The sequence below is a fragment of the Amphibalanus amphitrite genome, unplaced genomic scaffold, assembly GCF_019059575.1.
Source record: "Amphibalanus amphitrite isolate SeventyFive unplaced genomic scaffold, NRLGWU_Aamphi_draft 000432F_arrow, whole genome shotgun sequence".
Classification (NCBI taxonomy): Eukaryota; Metazoa; Arthropoda; class Thecostraca; order Balanomorpha; family Balanidae; genus Amphibalanus; species Amphibalanus amphitrite.
Window position 1 is genome coordinate 335,943 of NW_024881926.1, and position 13,890 is coordinate 349,832.

The following is a 13,890-nucleotide window of genomic DNA, read 5'->3' on the forward strand; positions in this document are numbered from 1 at the left end:
GGGGTAACGGTGCGCGTTGTTCGTCATTTTCTGAATCGTTAAATCTTTTGGATACTGCTGGAAATAAATATCACGTGAAAAAAAATATAATTCTATTCGCAGCTAACTAAATTGTTTTAGATGTGGTACGCTCATCGACTGAATAAAGTTACGATTTCATGTTACTAACGTTTTCCAGAAAACATGTACAATTGTTTATATATACACTCGATCTTATACAACACTCGTAGTTAGAAATATTTCCATCACCTTGAAAAGACATGACTTTTGTTGTAATGTGCTGCGGCCGGCTGTTCCCTGCCGGTCGCCGACTGACCCAATGGGTTACCGATCAAATGATAAAAGTCGGGAGCACTGACCAGGCCGAGTGGAGAACACACGACGGGTAAAAAGTACAAGAATAGATCAGACTGCAGATTCTGCTCTCTTATTAGAGTATAAACTTTCAAATGTATACATCTTCAATCACACCGTGCTGCTACTTTCTGCTTTTTTCAGGGACATCGCGTTCACAAGATTCCCTAGTCTAGTGTGTAGGTAAAGCTCGATTCGGTTTCTGATGTTTGATTGCAACGAGCACGCACCGTAAACCGCACTTTCCCTATAACATGGTTAGCCCTTGCTACAGTCTGCACCACACCTTATGCATGACGGCTGATATTACAGTAAGTCGATTAAGACCTCGGTTCGATCACCAATTACCAGCACTTCTCTTTTCCGCGCCCTGTGACCACCCCGTCTCACGGCGAAATGACGAACGAGCGGCCGGGCCAGCGGGCCGTGAGGGGTCGACCAGTGTCCCCGACAGCTACCCGGTGTGGCGCCCACACCTACACCGGGACAGCCGGTATATCAGCAGAGCACGCAGACCCGGCACTGGCAGTCCAGCGGCCAGCAGCCCTCCGACACCAGGTGAGAGGGCATGTATAGGTGTCTGGACTCTGAGGTAGGGTGGCCATTCAAATACTTGACTATTGACCTACTCAATAAATAGCTTCGCTATGCAGCTTTGTAGTCAAACCCCTTAGTGCTCTCTATGACTTGGAATTCAGCTTTGCTTACACACCGTCCGTCTTACAAACACACCGTAAAATACCGTTACACACCGTAACGGTATTTGCTTTCTTTTTAAAAATGCATGTCAAAGGGCTTCTCAATATCAGTTTATTACCGATAAATAAAAGCTGCAACGTGAAACCCTTTTGATCGTAGACAAGCCGTGCTATACCGACTGCCGCCCGACACGAAACAGCAGCTGAACTGCACACGAGTTGCAGTACTCTGGAGGGTATACTGCACCGCAGCACCCGAGTCATGCGGCACAGTATCTGTTTAGGCGCGCGGTGGTGGTGCCATCTATTGATGGAATTTTAACGATATGCGCTGCCTTGTAGGCTGTTTCAAAGATTGTATGAAATATGAAGTTAAGCATAGCAAAATATAAGTGGGTTAAAGTTTTTTGATATAGGTATTTTTCTGACCACTATTGAGGAAAAGTTACCGATTAAAGCATGTAATATATGCTTGCAGGAGTAGGACGTAGGCGGTAGGTATACCTATGCACGTTGCACAACGGAACACAGTTGCTTCAAATAGTGCGGGGCTTGAGCAGCGTGCTCTTAGGTATGTTGTGTTTCTGTGACCAATCGTTTCCGACAGACATATAAACGCCATGGAACTTACCGTGACAGTCGTCTTCATGACCGTGGCCGTCCTTCACCATGCCAGCGCCTTCGAGCGTCAGTATTCAGGTCAGGAATTCGTTATGGACACTTAGAAGCGGTGATGGTAAATCAGCATAATTTCTCAAATGGATGGAAAGGAGCACAGCTCATGGTGAGGTGGGAGCAGTGCGTTCAATTTCTAAATTTCTTTAAAATCACGACAGGGGATGTTCAAGAAGATTGACAGTTGACACTAACAATATAACTGATACTAGAACTATGACAAGTCATGTAAGTGCTGAAAGAGTAACAAGTTTGCAAACTTTTAACATCTTTCATCTACCTTTCGTCAGGATATCGACGCGTGCCGTTTTTCGCCGCTATCTCATTTCGCCCCGTCCACAGTGTATTCCCGCCAGGCCTGCGGCGTCCCCTGCCGGCCCGGGCCGCCGGCCCCGCGGCCGCTGCCCTCCGTCCGTCTCTCGGTACCGGCCGTCCTCCCGCCGCCCGACCTCTCGGCGGCGGCAGGCTCAGCTGACGAGCGGACCGAGCCGGCCGCCGGCGGTGACCCGGTGACCTCTAGACGGCCCGGGGCGACGGCAGGGGTCAAGGCCAAACGCAGCCCGGCGGCGCAGTACACGCACTACCCGGCCCGGTTTCAGAGCGAACAGTATAAGGTGGGTCACTGCATCGTAAATGCCTGTTGATGTCCATACTACCGATGTTACAGCCCTGATTTAAATCTTAACCATTGTTTTTTTTTCAAATTGTGTTTCCTTGCAATGTATTGCCTACTGCTTATTAATATACATACAGTAATTATGTTCTGTCAACCTCTTCTCTTATTCTAATTTTCACTATTGCATTCAGGGCCTCGTCTAAGGAATTTTCACTGGTGGGCCATTTAGCTGATAGCAATAGTGACGACCAGGTGGTCAAAGGTGTACCCCCACCAAAATCCGAAAACTCCCCGGATTTGGCCCACTATTTTTCGAGACGAAGCCAAAATTGTATTTAAAAAAAAAAATAAAAAAAAAATAAAATAAAAAATTGACCTAATCCTCCCCGTCGTCTCTTCCTTAGCTGTCGTCATCGGTTATGGCCTGCTAACGACATCGATTTTGTCCGAAGTGGAAAAAGGTGGACCATTTTGGTGATGATAATAGTGACGACCAAGTGTTCCTAGGTCAGACTGCAATATGAGATCAAATCCAGATGTCCACTGGAACGTAAACACCATTTACATTCGGCAGAGTCAAATCGACCAGCTGAGCAGCTCAGCCGTATCACTGAGTGCTTGGTAGTTGGGAGCCCCGCCCCGGCTTAAAAGAAAAAAAAACAGCTTATTAAATTCAGACTAACTTTATACTGGATATTGGATAAGTAAGGCCGATTCGCACTCCTCACGTATCGCTCGCCTGGCTCATCCAGAAAATTACACGGTAGAGCACGCAGAAAATAATACTTATCTCTGCGGTCAAAACAGGTACAATCGGGGGCAGATTGATGTTCTACAACTCTTTATCCACCGGTTCCTATGGCTCAGCATTGGCAGCAGCCGCCTGGTACCGGTAGACTGTGCCGCTTCACTTACTTGTCAAGCGGCACAGCCTACCCACACCGTATGACACCGGTCTGGGTCGGTGGCTGGAAGGCGATGTGGGCCGCCTGTGACGTCAGCGCAGCGGTGAGGGCCGAGCCCGGAGGCATGGCTCGGGTCGGCGCGGCGCGGCGGCTGGCGAGGGCTGGGGAGTGAGGCGGGGTGGGAGGGTGGGAGCATGGACCATCGCGCGGCTGAGCGAGTGTAGTTACCTTTCGCGTCTCAAGGCGGCAATTATTCTACCTAACAATTGTGCTAAAGCAGTTGTTAAAGTGCCCTATGCCCAAAACAGCGCCTATTATTTACTTGCTATGCGTATTACGAAGTACTTAAGCGTGGCAATGGGACAGCCGATAGAACTTATGTCACATGTGCATCGAGGTGCGGAGCTATATTTTGTGTAACATGTTAGTATTAAGGCTTTGATTGAGCAGATTGGTGTCTATTGTTTCGCACGGCAATCGTCTAGAGACGTGGGAACTAGGGTTATGGGTATAGTACGTCAGCTAACGCCCCAATTTAAAGCGATTATTACTGTTCCTCTAATATGTGGTCGCAGCCACCAATAGCAAACCGTTCCAACTAGGAGCCAAAAATTCGGGCACTCAGAAGGGTTCGAACCGGGCTTCCCCCACCGGTCAGCTTACGATACGACCGTTCATCCACTGAGCTACCAAGAATGGCCCCCAGCAGCAGAAAACAAAGTGACATTCACCCGCTGACCGCCAATGACAGTATTGTGACATTTGATCGCGTTTGACCGCGACGAGCGGTCGCTGGTCTCGGTAGCTCAGTGGATGCACGCTATAGTGCCGTAGGGTGACCGGTTGGAGAATCCCGGTTCGAACCAGGGGCGGATCCAAGGGGGGGGTCACATGGGTCATGGCCCCCCCCTTGAGGCCCGGGGGCCCAAAGACCTGCCAGGGGCACCACCGGCCTATCAGGGGTATCACAGTCCTGACAGGGGCACCACAGGACCGCCAGGGGCACCACAGGCCTAGCAGGGACACCACGGGCCTGGTGCCCCTGGGCCCTGACAGGACTGTAACGCCCCTGACAAGCCTGAAGTGTCCCCGGTAGGCACGTGGTGCCCCTGACAGGCCTGAGGCGCCCCTGCAAGGGCGGTGGTGCCCCTGGCAGGCCTGTGGTGTCCATGGCAGGCCTGTGGTGTCCATGGCAGGCCTGTGGTGCCCTTGCTAAGCCTCTGGTGCCCCTGACAGGCTTGTAATGCCCCTGGAAGGACTGTGGTGCCCCTGGGCCCTGACAAGCCTGAGGTGCCCCTGACAGGCCAGTGGTGCCCTTGCTAGGCCTGTGGTGCCCCTGGCAGGCCTCTGGTGCCCCTGACAGGCTTGCGGTGCCCTTGGAAGGACTGTGGTGTCCCTGGGCCCTGACAAGCCTGAGGTGCCCCTGACAGGCCCGTGGTGCCCTTGTTAGGCCTGTGGTGCCCCTGGCAGGCCTCTGGTGCCCTTGCTAGGCCGCTGGTGCCCCTGGCAGGCCTCTGGTGCCCTTGCTAGGCCGCTGGTACCCCTGCGCCCGGAGAGGACTGGTGCCCCTGAAAAGTCTGAAGTGCCCCTCGGCAGGCCCGTGGTGCCCCTGACAGGCCCAAGGTGCCCCTGCGAGGCCGGTGGTGCCCCTGGCAGACCTCTGGTGCCCCTGGCAGGTCTGTGGCGCCCCTGGCAGACCTGTGTTGACTGGTGCCCCTGCTAGGTCGCTGGTGCCCCTCACAGACCTGTGGTGCCCCTGGGCCTTGACAAGCCTGAGATGCCTGGCTATGACAGGCTCGTGGTGCCCCTGATAGACCAGTGGTGCCCTTGCTAGGCCTGTAGTGCCCCTGGCAGGCCTCTGGTGCCCCTGCTACCCCTGCGCCCGGAGAGGACTATGGTGCCCCTGAAAAGCCTGAAGTGCCTCTCGACAGGCCCGTGGTGCCCCTGGCCCCTGACAGGCCCAAGTTACCCCTGCGGGGTCGGTGGTGCTCCTGGCAGACCTCTGGTGCCCCTTGCAGGTCTGTGGTGCCCCTGGCAGGCCTGTGTTGACTGGTGCCCCTGCTAGGCCGCTGGTGCCCCTCACAGGCCTGCGGTGCCCCTGGAAGGACTGTGGTGCCCCTGCCCCTAGGGGTGCTCATGGGCCCAACAGGTCCGTTGTGCCCCTGACAGGCCTGTCGTGTATACTTGCTAGACCTGTGGTGCCCCTACTTCCTGGCAGGCCTGTGGTGCCCCTGGCGGGCCTGTGGCGCCCCTACAAGGCCGTAGGTGCCCCTGAAAGGTTTGTGGTGTCCCTGGAAGGACTTTGGTGCCCCTGACAAGCCTGAAGTGTCAAGGACAGACCCTTTAGACGCCAGGGTCAAGTTCGTCGGACTGACAACGATTTGCTTACCTGATAACGTTCCTGGTAAGTACTCACTACTCAGCGTCCACAACATATATACACATAGCATCTATGCACATAGCACATTCATATATACTTGCTTACAATTGGTAAATGTGGTTGTGGCTAAGAGTTAAGATACTGACTAAAAATAAAAAATAAAAAGAAAAAAACTGAAAATGGGGGCACCACCAAAATGAAGTGGACGAAATCCGTTGAGTTTTTAATTTTGGGTATAGGTAGGGGCACCACTTCGATTCATGACCCTCCCCTTGGAGTTTTCCTGGATCCGCCCCTGGTTCGAACCGTCCCGGGTGCGAGACTTATTTGCTCCTAGTTGAACGGTTTGCTATTGGTGGCTGCGATCACACATTAGAGGAACAGTAAGATTTGCTTAAAGTTGGGGCGTTGGCTGCCGCGCTGTCCAAAAACCGCAGTTCCCACGTCTCTGGACGATTGCTGTGCGAAATAATAGACACCAATGAGCTCAATCAAGGCCTTAATACTTATCTGTTATAAATAATGCAGCTCCGCAACTCGATGCACGTGTGATATAAATTCTATCGGCTGTCCCAATGCGACGTTAAAGTGTGTCGTAATGCTCATGGCAAGTATGATGATAGGCGCTGTCTTGGGCATAGGATATTTTAACAACTGCTTTAGCACAATTGTTAGGTAAAATAATTGCCGCCTTGAGACGCGAAAGTTAACTACACTCGCTCAGCCGCGCGATGGTCCATGCCACCTCACTCCCCAGCCCTCGCCAGCCGCCGCGCCGCGCCGACCCGAGCCATGCCTCCGGGCTCGGCCCTCACCGCTGCGCTGACGTCACAGGCGGCCCACATCACCTTCCAGCCACCGACCCAGACCGGTGTCATACGGTGTGGGTAGGCTGTGCCGCTTGACAAGTAAGTGAAGCGGCACAGTCTACCGGTACCAGGCGGCTGCTGCCAATGCTGAGCCATAGGAACCCGGTGGATAAAGAGTTGTAGAACATCAATCTGCCCCCGAGTGTACCTACTTGTTGCGTCTCGAGTTTGCACCACGATCCGGATCCGGGCATCGAAAGCATTCACTGCGAGCACCGCACGAGATGAGAGCAATTTCCTAATGAAGGCTGTGCGAGCGATATCACCGATACGACAAACTGTTATTTAGGGCCTTGGGACAAACTGTTGCTAACAAGGCCATATGTTGCTAATGTTGCTAAGGTACAGATGGTACAGATACATTTCTACTGTCCAGCTTAGGTCAAGGCTGATTCCAGTCCTAGATGTTGACCTAATCGTTAGCAAAAGAGGCAAGATTTTCTGTTCTTGTTGTTCTTCATTGACCAGTTTATGGACAATTGGTCATATTACATCGGAGCGAGTTCGTTTTCCAGGGTAACCTCTACCGTCTGGCGTTTTCGTGTCATCGCCTCCTTACAACGAATGAAGAACCCATGCCTCGCGACTCACGAGACCTTTTCGAATGGAGTAATGCATGTACCCAGTTTTATTTATGCTCATACCTATCACACGGCATTGTGACCGTGACGCTTGCACATTACGGACTCCACAAAAAAAATAACACTTGGAAAGTCAAACAAATTCACGCTTCTCACACGTGTCCTAATCTAGCCCTCACAGGCGCCGTCTCTTGCCTTCCCATCAAGAAATGCACACACAGTTTACAGCATGTCTACACTGTTGATGACTGTTGGTTGTTCTTTGGTTGTTGAATGCTCGTACAGATATCATAGTGCTAGAAACGCGTCGTTAGCGAGAATTAAAAACACGTCGATACCCACAGAGCGTTTTTCGTTTGAAACATATTCGTCACTTTTGTCGTAGAGGTAAACTGCCATTTGGGATGCCATACCTATGAGGTGCTGATACAAAGGAAAATTTCAAAGATTCGCTTATGTAGGTTTTTTTTTTAAGTTTCCAGTTAATGTACAAAACAAACCCGTCTGAATTGGTCGATATCTGAAAAATGAAAAAAATCTCGCATTTTTTGTTTTTTTTTCTCTATGAAGTAAGATTTAACTGGTGGGTCATTTCCCTGTGACTGGTGGGCCAATTCTGAGCACTGGTGGGCCATTTGGCCCACCAGTTAACATGTTAGACGAGGCCCTGATTGCATTTTATTAGGCTGTGTACCCGGTAAAGCATTGTTTACACATTTCCAAATTCCCACATAAACACTTGAGACCCCATTCGACCATGAATCCAATTCAGCTTTCCAAAAACATCTGCAATATTCACTTTTTCAGGTGTGTCAGCCGTCGTCTGGCCAGATCGTGCAGTTTCTGCGGGCGCTGCACGCCGCCCGCCGGGGAGAATCCAACCAGCTGGCCACGCTCTGTGGCACCACGCGGCCCGTGGACGGCATTCAGACCAACATGAGGTTCTTCCGATGAGACATCGGTGACCGGCATCCAGGCAAACCCGAGGTTCTTCGGATGAGACTACGCCGCAACAACGTAACACCACGAGATTGGACTACCGAGGCCCCAACAGAGCCCCCTGATTATGCTCAATTGTGCTACTTATGCCTATTTGTGTTTGTACATATATGTGAACAATGAAGTTTGGCAAGATGTGACGAAGAATTAGGTATAGTTAATTAGTTATGTGTCTGGTTGTCACATTTTTTTTTTTGTCGAACGCAAATGATCATTTTAATGAAGCTGACATCGATAGATGCTCGTATGTGTAGAGAAAAGGTGGAAGTCGACCCTGCTTCAGTATCAAGTTGAGTCATGAGTGCGTTTTTTTACGAAAGTTTTGTAATTTGTTGGTACTTTCTGTTCTGTAAGAGGCTGGTAAGCAAATAGTTCGAGCTCATAAATTCCAAGTTAGGAGTCAACAAAAAGAAGAATTGAGATTCCTGTCACATTGTCATGGTAGATGCTACTATATCTATCATCTGTTTAACTATTTATTGTATTGTGTTATATTGTATTGTACATTTAAGAGCAATCCATAGCGATAGCGATCCATTTATCTATTTATTTATACGCTTTTCATATAATCGCAGGCCTTTATAAGACTATTTTCGTCCATTTAAGATATGTAACGTAAAATACGAGATACCGGCTATTGCGTTGAAAATAAACCACCATCAGCTGAAATTAATTGCGCTCTCGAGCCTTCTTATCTTCCTATTTGGATAGATAACTTCTGTGTGGCGCGTGACGAAAACATCTTCTCGGGGAAAATGCGACGCTTGAACTGATAAATCATACATATTACTGTTGGCATGCCTCACTACACCCTATTATCAGGTCACATCTACAAATAAAGCGCCAACAAAATACGTAGAAATGGCAGAATACATACCTACCACTAAGAAAGCACACGTAAGGACGAAAGTCCGTTTCAAGAATCTCGGGAAATAAAATAGCCGGTTTTTAACGAACGGTAGGCAAATAGATCGGTGAACATTCGTCTAGCATGCATGTACGTCGAGAAAGACAGTCCATATGCGGCTGCACTAGCCAACCGGGTAACGGTCATCATTTCGTCTGTACATTAACCGGCAGGTGTGCTTCGGTGCTCAGGAATTGTTGAGATTATGTAAGGTGTTACAGCCAAGCTTTACATACCAGAATGCGGCGAATGATATACCTACACATACACAAGTCATGTTGGTGGTTTGAATGTGGCTTGATGAAATAAAAAATCGGAGTCCACCATTGTGTGCATTTAGAGTTCTGAATGGTGTGTGACTGGTTTGGTACTCTGTCTAATGTTCAAAAACATAAATACATTACTTACTCTGAACATGAACATTTACAATTTGCTGAACAGTAAGCAAGTGGTATAAATTAAGACGTTAGTGTTACTTAAGCTCTAATACGGGCTTCCGTAAAACTCTGATAAAGGAAGAGCCCAGTGGCGGCGGAACACCTTCAATTAAAGGAAAAGGGCCACCTTCGTGAAATATGAAGATATCGTTGTTTTTCATTTTGACATTATTATTTTTCATTTTCTTTTTAAAACTGGTGCCAGAAGTGCACAATTCGCGAAAAAGTATTTAAAACTATTTAACATATTGGTACTATGTTGATACTCTCTACGGCACCTACTGTATGATGGCATAGCGATGACGTCACACTCAAGCCAATCAGCGTTCAGAAGACAGACTCGTCGGATTGTGTCAGATAAGCTGATTGGTTAAAGCTGAGCTGGTTGGAGCTGATTGGTAAAAAACCAAAGCCTCGCCGCGGGTGGCTGTATTGTCAGATAAGAACGCATTCCTGGGATAAGGACGCATTCCTGGCGTATTTTCTTTTAAAATTGCCGATAACTACGAATGGAGGCCGAAATCGGCCGTAAGGAGGTGGACAGATAGGTTTCCGGACACGGGCTACAAGATGGCTATCTCAGTTTCAATCCCCATGTTAAAGGTGGCCCTTTTCCTTTAAGGGGGGGGGGGGGCCTGCCGACTTTTGGTCCCATTCTTTTCATGCAACGCCCATAGGCTAATGTTAAAATGCCAAAATCAAAGGGTGCACGGTGCTCCGTTGCCCACCTCGTTCCGCCGCCTATGGGAGAGCCTCCTGCACTCAGGTCCACTGAGCTGGAGTAAAACTGAGTCCACGAAGGGGAAGGGCGGTAAAAGAAGGTTGATGAGCGATGCTTCGATATTGTAAAATACATATGTATTTCGCAGTAACTTCACAGTTCACACAATGCAAATCTTGTGCTATCGACCGAGCAGAATGGGAGCGACATTGGCATATTAACCCGCGCCCTGATGGGGGGGGCATTTTGGCCCCCCTGTGGTTTTTCTTAAATAGCGAAAAAACGGCGGCGCGCAGCACCGCCAAATTTTGGGTACCTTACCGGGCATCAATTTGACACCTTCACACAAAATTTCAAGTCACAGGTCACCTCAGGTCAGGAGTTATTGAGGTCAAACTGAGGTCATGTTCGAGTAAAAATGAGCAAAAAACATGACATCTTGAAACGTTCACCAATTACACAGTTAACAAGCAATTTTAAAGTTCTTTATGTGGTTGTGTAGAGAAAAGACGGCGCTACAAAACTGTTATCTCGGATTTTCGAAATTTTTGGATTTTGACCCCCAAAAATAAAAAAACGATTTTTTAGAAAAACTCAAAAAAATTCCTTTTTTTTCGAATTTCGAAAAAAACGGAATATATGTGATAGTGTCTGCGCTCTTCCATATACATACCAAATTTTAGAACGATACCTCTTTTTTTGGCCAAGTTATAGCGAAAAAAACTGTTAAAAATTGATGACGTCAAATTTTTGAACTCATTTTTTAGCAATTCTAGACCTCGTAGCGCAAAACGGAGACCACCATAGAACTCCCCGTGACGAGCTGCATCGAATCGATACCCATTTTATGCAAAACTATCAGCTTTGAAATTTGACCTAATTTGACCTGACCTTGACCTGACCTTGACCTGACCTTGACCAAAACGTGACCTAAGCTGGCCCTAAAGTCTGTCTGACCCACATAATCGCATTTGTCATGTAAAATGGACCATAAAACATGTATCACACGACACTTTCATATTGTGACCCCCCAGTGACCTGACCTCTGTGACCTGACCTGGTATCAGTGACCTCAAATAGCAAAATATGTGTTTGAAGAACATTTCCCCATCGATGATTTTCAATGAAATGCATTTTACACGATTTTACAACGCATTTCTTGAAATGCCTGTAAACGGTGAAAATTCGACCTTTGACCTGACCTGTGACGTCATCGGTTTGACCGAGGTCAATGAAATTGGGTCACAAGGTAGTTCCTCGTTGGGGCTATCCAACACCGTTTACCGCTTGTCACTATGTTGCGTGGTTCTCGAGATCTGAGGGGGGCCAAAATGCCCCCCCCCCCATCAGACCGCGTTGCTCGGCAGACCCCATCTGGGCGCGGGTTATAACAATTCCTCAAACTGCTGTGCGGTAGCTCAGTGGACCCGTGGAACACCATGCGGCCTACATAGGCTGTGAGCACTGAGAAAAAAAAAATCGAAAATGTGAGCAGCAGGATAAGGGTTACGGCTATGCCAGCCATTTGCTACGGGAAGTGATTATCCTCAACCCTAAGCGCACTGAGAGCCTGTAGCCGGCTTTTAAAAGCCCGTAGCGGCTTCTTGGGGCCGGCGCCGACTTCTAAGTGACGTAGGTATCTTTTTCGGCGGTCTCACCGGTCTCTGAGATTCCCGGCGGCCTTTGATGACTCCATTTTGCAGGTATTTTGCAGGCATTATAGGGGTCGCGATAAATGGTCTTCTAATACCTCCGATCCATAAGGTGCTCAATGCAGGTGCCTGGGAGCCAAGCCTGATCTCTGAGGGCGCTATACTCGGCTACACAGGGCTTGTGAACTTTCCGACCCCAAACTGGCTTGTGAGATCACGAGACTTTATGATTAGCTAGGTACATCGGCGAGGACATGTGGGACCTTGCGGGCGTTACACTGGCTTCTGACGACTCCCTACCGGTCTTTAGGGCCTCTAACCTTTGAACTCTGAGGCCTTACGCGCAACGCTAGCTTCTGATGGCTCTCGCCGATACCTGAGCATCCCACGACACTATACCTAAATGAACCTACATTGAGCGCAAGTTACCCGACAGGCCGACACTATCGTTAGCCAACGCCGACCAAAACGTTAAACTAATATGGAATGATAATGGTACTAAATGGCTCCATATTGAGCTAAGTCCAACACACTTCGTTAACTCAGGTCTGGTGCGGGTAACGTCTCGTTTCATCCAGTACCTAAATGTTTTCGATAGTCGCTGGGAGTACCTACTACCGGCCCGAGCCGAGAGCCATAGCATTTTCTTGTCAAGGCATACGTATACCTACCTATAGATGTGGCGTCGGCTCTTGGATAATAAGTTACCTACTGTCGGCCTCAAGAGTGTTGCAAGTCCCCGCATCGTTTTTTTTTTTTTTAATGATTGCATACGAGCATCATAAACTAGAAAGAACCCTTCACTAAAGTTGAAGAAATTTTCTTAAGAGGGGTGATAATTATAAAAAAGAATTACTATTTGAAGCATACCTACGTTTGCCAAAGCGGTGCAACAATGACATTTTCATTGCTATTATTTGCTTATCCCATTTATGCCCAGGAATATTGACCATCATGCAAATCGACGAAATCAAAATATGTTATGCTCCTACCAGGGCCTTGTATGGAATCGAAAATAATTTTTGCGTGCAGCAAAAGTTTCTCGAGAAAAACGTAAAAAACATGCGTTGCGAAATCGCAACGAAGGGCACACCGGGCGCCATCAGCGTTGCGAAAACGCAACGACGGGCACATCAGACGGACATAAAGTACACTGAACTGCCGTATATGCTAATATGTTTTGACAAAACATCAATCAACTGTTGACAACTATTGCTTGAAAATGCGGAACCCACATCCGTCATGCTCTATAACCCGCCTAAGAGCCTCAGTGAGGAAGCATAACTTCATGATTCGCGAACGGGGAGATGGCAACACGGTCATTATCAACCATTTACGTTGTCCATTGCTGTTCATTTAAAGTTGTGGTCGACACGTATCCAGGGTGATGCTTTCTTTTTGGAAGCTAGACAGATCCATTACCTCCACCTATCAGACCCTGCACAGTGCACACTGAATACAATTAAACGGAGGATTGGGAGTAAACCAGTGCCTCTCGTATGCGCGTATATCCGCAATCATTTTTAACCACCCTCCTAGGAGTAAAGTTAAATTCCATTGCAGGTTAGTCGTACCCACTCTCAGCAAAAAGAAAAAAAGGACCGATCCGGCTCTAACAAATTACCCGCGTAAGGCGTAGCGCATCACAACAAATCGACTCCCAGTTTATCATGTTAACACCTAATCCAAAATTGTCATGGCCCCACTCTCAGCGACCTTCACGTGTAACCTCTTTCTCGAGACAATGCCAGGACAGAATGGTGATTCGACGTCAATCCGTCCTTTCCATCTTCAGGATAGTTGAATCCTCCTCCACGCCTCATCCCCCTGTTCCGGGCTGGACCGGCAACGTATATCGCAATCGGGCAGCTCACATAGGAGCGCGCCTGTAGCCGGGTGCAGTGAGTGCTTGGGAGGGGGGGGGGGAGGGGGGGTCATGGGTGGCGGCTGCCCACTGGCTGGGCTCAGTCTCCAGTCTACGATTGACCGTGTCCGGTCAGACAAATGTCTCCCCTAATTTCAATAATCCTGCTAGCTCTAAAAATGGTCTGATTAGATAAAAAGCCTATCAAAGTAAGAAAACAGGCGTATACTCC

General features: G+C 48.6%; 1 long non-coding RNA gene across 1 annotated transcript; it reads left to right on the forward strand.

Moving 5' to 3' along the window:
* The first annotated feature begins 2,069 nt into the window (after positions 1-2,069).
* LOC122391328 lies at positions 2,070-8,672 on the forward strand. The gene is made up of 2 exons (XR_006258332.1): positions 2,070-2,341; positions 7,886-8,672. It is a non-coding gene; the product is annotated as an uncharacterized LOC122391328 (long non-coding RNA).
* The last annotated feature ends 5,218 nt before the right edge of the window (positions 8,673-13,890 follow it).